Raw genomic sequence first — 9,284 nt, forward strand, 5'->3', positions numbered from 1 at the left:
AGGAAGGGCTGCACTGATGGGAGGCCTCTTGTGGTTCCAGCTGTGTGACTGGGGTGGAGTGGTGCCACTCAGAGGCTCGGAGCACCAGAAGGGGACCAGACGTGGGTGACCTCCAGTTGCTTTTTACCCATATTGAGACGGAAATGCTTTTGAGATAGCCCAGAAAGTCAGCAGGTAGGTCACAGGCTCTGCAGGTCTGGGACAGAGAAAGGGCCTTGGCTGGAGTCATGAACGAGTGTTTTCTGAGGATTTGTGGAATGCTCAAAGCCACAGGATCCCTGACACCACAAAAGACCAGATGGCCAAGAAAGGAAAGATGGCCAAGGAGGGCGTCTTTAGAGCTATGAGGGCAGAAGGTCAACCTGAGCCATAAGAGGAGAACCACGAGAGTCTGGGCAGCCAGGGTTAGGTGGGTCAAAGCGCAGAAGGTGACTTCCTGTGCCAACGCTGCCCAGAGGCCCAGCTGTATCTTAACTGGCCCAGGCCCCCAGGAAGAAAAGGCTCTTGGATTTGAGACCTGGCTCTCCCAGGACCACACTGATGGGTCTTGGGGGGAAGGGACTTCCACTGTTCAAAATGTGAATTTTTCCAATGAGACACCACAACTAAATGTAAATAAATCATGGCTTGGGTCCTATACCAAAAAAGGAAATGGCTGAGACAAACAGACAAATCTGAGTAAAAGTTGTAGATGTTAAGTGTTCTGGTTTTGCTAACTGCTCTGTGAGGTAAGATGTTAACATTTGGGGAACCTATGTGAACAGAATGTGGGAATTCTTTGTATGATTTTTTAACTTAAAATTAATTTTCTTAAATACGACACTTTATAAAAGTAAACGCCTCCTGAGCCAGGTGCAAAACGGCTCCGGAAAGGCCTTTGTGAGATATGGGCCCCCTCCCTTATTCTCCCCATCTCAATACCAAACGATGAAGAGGAAAAGTGGAACACAAACACCCTCTGCAACCTCAGCCACCCCAGAGACAGGCAGAATCCGCAAACACCCTACATCCAACGCGTGTCCGCGCAGAGCCCCGCCTCCTCCGAGGAGGCGTGGCATAGGCTCCGCACCTAAGCCCTACTCCCTGGCCCCGCCCACCGGCGTAAGCCCCGCCGCCCCGGCTCCATATCCGCCCACAGTGTGTCCCGCCTCAGCCTGGCCCCGGCAACAGGTATGCGCACACTCCGCGCCCTTAGCCAATCGCGCCCTTAGCCAATCCCGCCCCGGCTCCGCCCCGCCCCGCGGCCGGAGCGCCCTCTTGCGGCCCTGGAGCTCGGCGCCCAGAAGCCCATTGTTCCTGTCCCGGTCCCATCCGCCCAGTCTGAGCGTGGCAAGGAGAGTCAACCGCTGGAGCGCCGTTGAGAAAACATACCGCCAGGGCCCGCCGCTCCCGCACCCAAGCTGGGGCCCAGTGGGCGGCGCAAATGGGGTGACGCCTACCTGCGCTGGCCGGGCCAGAGCCTCACGGCACTGCGCGGGACATCGCGGGCAACGCTGTGCCCGGAGCGTCGCGTCCGCGCAACGTCCGGCACGAGAGCGTTTGCTGCGCCTCTGCCCGCCTCCCGCGCCCCGCCACGGCCCCGCCTCCAGCCACGGCCACGCCCTCAACCCGGCGACCGGGATAGGTCTAGGCCTCTGCGGCGCCCAGAGAGAACACGGAGGGGCCTGCAAGGCCCGGGCCTGGTCCCACGAAATGTACGTTGCCGCTCTGGCGAGTTCCGCTCACGCCGCTGCCTTGCGTGGCATGCTAGACACATTTCTCGCTTCTGCTCGCGAAGGCACGAAGACTTTTTTTCTCTCCAGGACGGAAGCTGATAGACGTGCAAACGGGAGCCCATCCCAGACCTACTGCATCACACTCCCAGCAGTCCGAGCCTTCCCCACCCTCAGGCGATTGTGCAAACCAGGGTTCTAGAACCACTGCTCTCAACCTCCACACTCTGGATGTTTGCGTCTAGATAATTCTTTGTTGTGGGGGTGCCTGTCCTATTATTTGTAGGTAGAGAGTCACCAAATTAAATACATGGCGCCCAGTTCAATTTGAATATCAGATGGACAATGGTGCTAATCTGATTCAAATTTACCCGGGAGTAATGTACTTAATTTGGCCAACCCTACTCACGTGTATTTTTATTTGCCAAAGCTAGCAAGCTGATTGCAGGATTGAGCATCCCTGGCCTGTACCTACTAGGTGCCAGCACACCACAGCCCTACAACCCTGGTTAGGATAACTGAAAATGTCTCCAGTGTCCCCCTCCACCCTAGTCTACCCCTGCCCTCCCACCCGCCCACCCACACAGATTGAGAATCATTACTCTATAAGGAATATAGAACAGTGGACTTCACAAAAAGGGTCCCTTGGCCTGGAAGTCTTTGTCCAAACACAGAAATCCTTGGGATGATACCGTTAAACATCCAAGAGGGCAAAGTAGTGAAGGTTTTGCATTTGTTTCTCCATAAGGGTTTGTGTTCACTACTGTAAACAAAAGATTGTCTTTGCTGATTCAATGCCAACAGGTGTCCCCAGTATGGGTGCAGTGAAGGAGAGAGAGACTTTACTCAGTGCAAACAGCTCCATTGTGAAACAGCAGACCTGTCAGGCAGCTCCATTACAGCTCTGCTCTGGTCTGCTGAGACAGCAGCCCAGGGAAAAGGAGTCTTAGATGGAAACAGAGTGCACTTCAAGGAGACTGCAGTGAAGCTGACTTATTCCGTGAAGAGTTCCTGCCCCCCCCCCCATTGGTTTATTCTCATGCAAATGAAGAGTCCAAATCCTCACATTGTGATTGGTCAAAAAAGCACTGTCTTGATTGGTTAGAATGGAGTTCTGATGCCTCAGTGAAGATACAAATGAAGATAGCTGTGTATCTCTGATTGGACAGGGAAAGTTTAAGTCCTATTGGTTGAATTTCGATTCTAGGAGCTCCTTTATAAGGGCTGACTCAGGCAGTAGGAGCACAGTGCAGGAGGCTAGAAACCCAGTCTGTGGCTTCTCTGTAAACAATGGCTGCTAGATTCTGGTTATGAATTTGAGCCAAATTAACCATGAGGACTCCTTTTTGTCAGGTATATTTTTATCAGGGTCAACATTGTAAAGTGTGATTGAAAACATCTGGGTCAAAAAAATAAGTCATCAAGCCTATTTGTGAGATTATGCAGCTAAGGACACACGCAAGTTTTCATTGTTCATTCCACATGTATACATGGAGGCCCTGGGCACCAGATACAAAAGAGAACAAAAAATTCTTTTTCTCATGGGACTCACTTTCTAATAGGGAAGGCACTCAGGTAACAGAGTATGTAATGTCTCAAAGTGTGATAGGTGCAGTGAGGAAAAATAAAGCAAGTTAAGAGCCCTGAGAGGGTGGGGTGCTATTATAGGTAAGGCTGGGGCAATGTTTCCTGGCTGTTTTGTTCCCCAGACCCTGTGTCTCATTCATTCATTCATTTATTCAATAAGTGTCTAATGAGTGTCTACTCTGTGACAGCCACTGCTCTAGGAATTGCTGTTAGAACAGTGAAGGGGAAGCGCGCGTGCACACACACACACATACACACACACACCTTTTGTCTTCATGGTTGTGGGGACAGAGCCAGGAGTGCAGTTTCCAGGCTCTTGGCCTCACATGAAAAGGTGCTGGCTCAGGTAATAAATGGCCATCAACTGTGATCAGATGGCCATCAGCTGTGGGTAGTTGGCTGTCAGCTGTAACCAGTGAGCCATTGCCCACTAATATAACTGTCGTGGCTACGCTAGCAGTGGATGGTGGCTGAGCTAGCAAGTGCGGGTTGCAGTTAGCAAGTGAGGTTGGTTGGCAGAGAAGCGGACGGCAGATTGCACATCGTGTGGCTCCTGCTTCCTGTGTCTCTGGCCCAGCCACCAGTGAGAATACAGTGGTATGACTCCCCTATTTATGGCTCCGTAGGTGTTCCCTTTTGAACTAGCCATATCCTGCTTTCTTATGCAGGGAGCAGGAGCTGAGACCCCCCCAATAACACTCTGCATGACAATGGTGCTTACATTCCAGTTACAATAAATAAGTAAAATATATGGTTTGTCAAAATGGAAAGTGCCATGGAGAAAAATAAAGTAGGGAATGGGGATAGTGGGTCCAGTTATAAATAGTGTGGTCAGTGAGAGCCTCATTGAGAGACTACATTTGAAGGGAAAGCCAAAAGATCTGAAGAGCATACCATGCAGAACTCAAAGGAAAAATACCTGAGTCGGGAAGAATGGCATGTTTAAAGGCTCTGAGGTGAGAGCAAGCCTAATAAGTTTGAGGAGAAGCATGGCTAAAGCTGAGTAAACAAAGAGAGTCAAAGAGATGGAGTTGCAGAGGTGAACTGGTGGCCGTGGTGTTCACTCATGGCTCCAGCAGATGAGGAATGCGGTCCATGTAGCCATAACATATGCCCTATGGAGTGAAGCAGAAGGAGGCAGCCAGACAGGAGGTTACTGGAGGTTACCAGACATAAGGGACAGGGTTCTCATGGTAAAGCGGGAGAGAAGTAAGAGGGTCCTGGATATAATTTGAAGATAGAAACTAGAGGATTTCCTCATAAATTGGATGGAGAACATGAGAGAAAGGAGTCAGGTAAGACTCAAGGCCTTTGGCCTTCACAAATAGAAGGATAGCATTGCCAGCAACTGAGAAGGGAGAGGTGGTTTGGTGGGAGGTCAGAGTTTGAGATTTGACGTGTTATATGTGTGTACTGAAATCCTCATTTTTTGGGAGCCTTTCTTAGCAAGGAGGAGACTGACTGATTTGTCTTTTCTAGATAAATACCTATCTAGTGCATACCCAGCCTTTGTCCTAATTAATAAGGAGGATCCAACCTAAGCTATTGTGAATAATGGGAGTATTTACAACCTCTAGCTAATTCATAGTGTTTAACCTGGGGAGGGGTTACACTGAGCCCTGCCTCCCACTCTATCTCCCCACTTCCCTCCTCAGATAATAGAAAGGGCATATGAAAGAATTTCACTTCAGTCATATACCATATAACATTTTGGTCAATGATGGCTGCATATATGATGGAGATCCCATAAGATTATAGTGCAGCTGAAAAATTCCTTTTGCCTACTGACATCATAGCCATTGTGACGTCATAAACTATTACACATGTGTTTGTGATGATGCTGGTGTAAGCCAACCTACTGTGCTGCCAATCATACAAAAGTGTAATATACAATTATCTACAGTACATACTACTTGAAAATTATAATGAACAACTGTTACTGGTTTACATATTTACTATACTATACTCTTTATCATTAGAGTGTACTATTTCTACTTATAAAAAAGATTTGCTGTAGAACAGTATGCCATGTACACTGCCAGTAGCCTCATACATCTCATGCTTACTGCCCCTCTTCATTGCATCATCTTCTCTTGTGCTCGGTTTAATCTCATGTTGTTTTGTGCAGTGACATGCTATGCAGGGTTGTATCCTAGGAGCAGTAGGCTATTCTATGTAGCGTAGGTGTGCAGTGTAAGTGCTGCAATGCTCACACAGTGATGAAATTGCCTAATGACATTTCTCTGAATGTGTCCCTATCACTAAGGCACATGACTGTATTCATATGGCAGTGCACGTGCTTGAAACTGGTTTGTTACTCATAAATGAAATCAAACAGAGGATGGAGAAATCTGAGAACAAGAGGCTAACACTCATCCAGAATAAATCAGCATACCAACCACCAGAAATGTCAGGTCCTACTGTGGGCTATTAAGGATTATAGAGATTTGGGGAAGTGGCGGGGGAGTTGGGGGGTGACCTAGGTTAAATGGAGAAATAAGTATAGACTAAAAATAGATGGAGAGTAAGATAGCCATGGAAAAATGGATGGACGTTAGAGAAGAGAAGGAAGAGGGTGGTGATGGAGGGGTGGGTGCCAGGGTCCTCCAGGTAAGCCCATATGATTTCTCCTTGACTAAGCTATCTCCTTAGAGTGCACTGAAGGTTGTATAAAAAGTAACACTTGCTTTGCTTGTGGTATTAGAAGTTTTAACCTTCTCTTAGTGTGCCTTCTCAAAGGATATATCCACCCAGAAACTCAGAATATGGCCTTATTTGGAATAAGTGCCTTTGAAACTGTAATAAAGGTAAGGGTGTTGAGGTAAGATCATCCTGGATTAGAGCAGGCTCTGAATCCAATGATGGATGTCCTTAGCACTCCTGGACCCATATCTGCCTCTGTCCCCGTGGCTTTCTCCCTATGTCTTTGTGTGTCTTCTCCTTTCCTGTCTCTTATAAAAACACCCATCACCCTGCCTTTGAGTTTTAAGCTGTTACTCCTAGTACTATTACTCTGGCAAAAAAATAAAACTGATCTATTATTTGGTGTTTGTTTGTTTGTTTTTTATAAATTTTATTGGGGAATATTGGGAAACAGTGTGCTTCTCCAGGGCCCATCAGCTCCAAGTCATCGTCCTTCAATCTAGCCATGGAGGGTGCAGCTCAGCTCCAAGTCCAGTTTCTGTTCTCAATCTCTAGTTGCAGAGGGCGCAGCCCACCATCCTATGCAGGAGTTGAACCGGCAACCTTGCTGTCGAGAGCTCGCGCTCTAACCAACTGAGCCATCCGGCCGCCCCAGTAACCTATTTGTTTTTAAGTTTAAGGCTTAGAATATTGGTGTCTTAGTTATCATATTTAAAAACATTTTGTAGCTTATTTTTATTTCAACTGGAGCTTTTTACAGCTTTGCTTTAAATTTTACTTTATTTCTTGCTTCTCTTAAACATGCCTTATGCCAAGCTTTATTGAGTTAATCATGTGACAACAGTGATTGGCATGAAATTTACCAACCCTTACATGTGCTGCTTAGTATAAGACAAACTTCCATTTATTGTTTAATTTGTATGACTGCTGTGTCCCATGGGGGTGGATTGAGCCAGGAGTAATGAGCTATCGAAGTGGTGATGAGCTCAGTGCCTGCTCCTCTCAGATTTTTAATGTCCAAAAAGCATTCTCGCTGCAGTGTGGATTCCAGCATATGTAATTTTATCAAAAGTTAGTAAAAAGATCCAGACTAACTCTACATGTTTATGGAGTTTTTAAGAGCCCACATAGACATTTTCAGTGCCTTGATTTGGAATAAGTATATTAACAATAAAAAAGTCAAATCTTTAGGAAAAACATTTCAAATTTTGTGTGGAAAGAAGGGAAAAAATCCTACATAATAGGGATTAGCAAAATTCAGCCAATTAAACCAAAATTCTTTCTAAAAATGAAAATTTTGAAATTCTCTTTAACTGAGAAATAAGGTAAATAAGTTTTAAATAATTTTTTAATTATTAAAATTAAGTGTATTATATTGTGAGTAAATTTTATATAAGCATTGTGATAGTTTGTTTATAAATACCATCCTTCTTTATAGTAGAAAAATTGTTTTAAAAGCTGCAGCTATAGGTATTTGAGGAAGGAAAGGGATTTGGGGAATTAATTTCATACCTTTATTTATTTATGTCATCATTTAATTTCATGTGTATGCATGTACATGTACATGTGTACATCTGGAGAGAAATTTTACATATAAAAATTCTCATGTCATTCACGCATGACTAAATAACACTTTATGGTTGATGATGTTGGTAAATAATATTCCATTAAAGTTCAGCTACGAGTTGCTTGACTGCATCAAGGCCTTCAACAGCCATCAGCAGAATCATCTGCCCAACAATGAGGAATGCCACACACAACACCACAGTTGTGTGGGAACATGGGCGTGTGACTAATCTCTTCATCAAAGTGTTGTACTTAGGGGAATGGGTGCAGACTTTAGGCAAGAAGGCTCTGAAGAAAGAACCAGATGCCAAGTTTAGTGTCAGACTAGGACCTCCCACTTGTAAGGGGCCCAGGGCAAGAAGAGGGGGGTTGACTAAGAGGTTGCTGGTTTCTCAAAACTCACCTGTTAAGAATGATGCTGGAGTTGAAATGCATGCTGACAAGAACTGGATTGGATGCACTGTGTACAACTAAAGATTTAATGTCCTATGTAAAGTTAAGAATTGCTATTGGTAAAGAATACCCATGGGGACAATAAATGTATGCACAATTACATATGATATGCATTACATAATGTCATTCAGGGTCTCTGGTCCCGCTCTCGGCAGGTGGACACAGAATATGGTAAGGCCAAAGAGGAACAACAATGGAACCATAGATAGGGGAGTCAGACCACTATATTATCGATGGTGGCTGGCTGAGGCACAAAAGCAAACATCCACCAGTACCCCAACATCCACCAGTACCCCAACAGGGGGTCTTCCTGTACCCCCCCGCCACGCTGGCGGCCGGGTGAGACATGGGAAGTAGGTTAGCTTTAGAAGGTAAGGTTAGCTTTTTTAGTAGGTTAGGTTAGCTTTTTCTTATGTAGAAAGTGTAAATTTCCTTATGGCAGCTGTTACCGGTTAGCCATTAGCCACTGATATAGCTGCCATGGCTGTGCTAGCAGGTACGGATTGCAGGTAAGTTTGTTGGTTGGCAGAGAAGCGGATTGTGGATTGTAGATCATGTTGATCCTACTTCCCGTGTCTTGCCCAGCCTCCAGCGAGACTGGGGTGCAGGAAGACCCCTCATTGGGGTACTGGCAGATGTTTGCTTTTGTGTCTCAACCAGCCGCCATCGAGAATATAGTGGTATGACTACCCTATCTATGGCTCCATTGTTGTTCCTTTTTGGCATCACCATATCCTGTGTTCTTGTGTGGGGAGCGTGAGCTGAGACCCTGCATGACACCCCTCTATTCTTCAAGCTGGGAACTTGTAATCCCTTGTCTCTGCCATCGGAGCCTCTCTTAGACAACTGTTCTGGGCCTGTATGCCATCTGGGCTTCGTGCCAATCTGGGCCTCTTGTCTGAGCCCAACCTGGGCCTCTCTGAGGCCAATCTGCAGTGCTGGGCAGTCAGAGACCAGTTTTGAACCCCAGCTCCTCATTTCAGGAGGATTTGGTTCCGTAAGTATTCTGGTTTATGTAACTTACTTGTTTTATTTTCCTCTTGTCTGTCTTTTCCCTTTTTCTTTTCCTTTTTATTTGTGTCTTAGACACCAAACTGATGGGGAGCTCTGTATCTATACCTTCTGAGAGCCCCCTAGGTCGTGCATTAGCAAACTGGTCCACTTATAATTAATAGCCAATGATGTTTTATTGGCACATATACATTCTAAACTCTAAGGAAAGGTAGCCTCTCAATGGGTCTTTAAATTATTATACTATTTTTGAAGTTAAAATTGTTTTGTACACCACTCTATATTCAGATATTTGGCAAAAGTAAGTCTTAA

At 45.8% G+C, this 9,284-nt stretch overlaps 1 protein-coding gene across 2 annotated transcripts in view; it reads right to left on the bottom strand.

Annotated features, from left to right (window-relative positions):
* PGBD2 (piggyBac transposable element derived 2) overlaps positions 1-1,586 on the bottom strand; it is a 43,042-nt gene extending 41,456 nt beyond the window's left edge. The window contains exon 1 of one of the 2 annotated variants that reach the window (XM_033097010.1): positions 1,440-1,586. The gene's annotated coding sequence lies outside the window, so the exon portion shown is untranslated. The remainder of the gene's footprint in view (positions 1-1,439) is intronic. The other variant, XM_033097008.1, reaches the window with a different exon arrangement.
* Positions 1,587-9,284: the final 7,698 nt, after the last annotated feature.

This window comes from Rhinolophus ferrumequinum, chromosome 24 (genome assembly GCF_004115265.2).
Source record: "Rhinolophus ferrumequinum isolate MPI-CBG mRhiFer1 chromosome 24, mRhiFer1_v1.p, whole genome shotgun sequence".
Classification (NCBI taxonomy): domain Eukaryota; kingdom Metazoa; phylum Chordata; class Mammalia; order Chiroptera; family Rhinolophidae; genus Rhinolophus; species Rhinolophus ferrumequinum.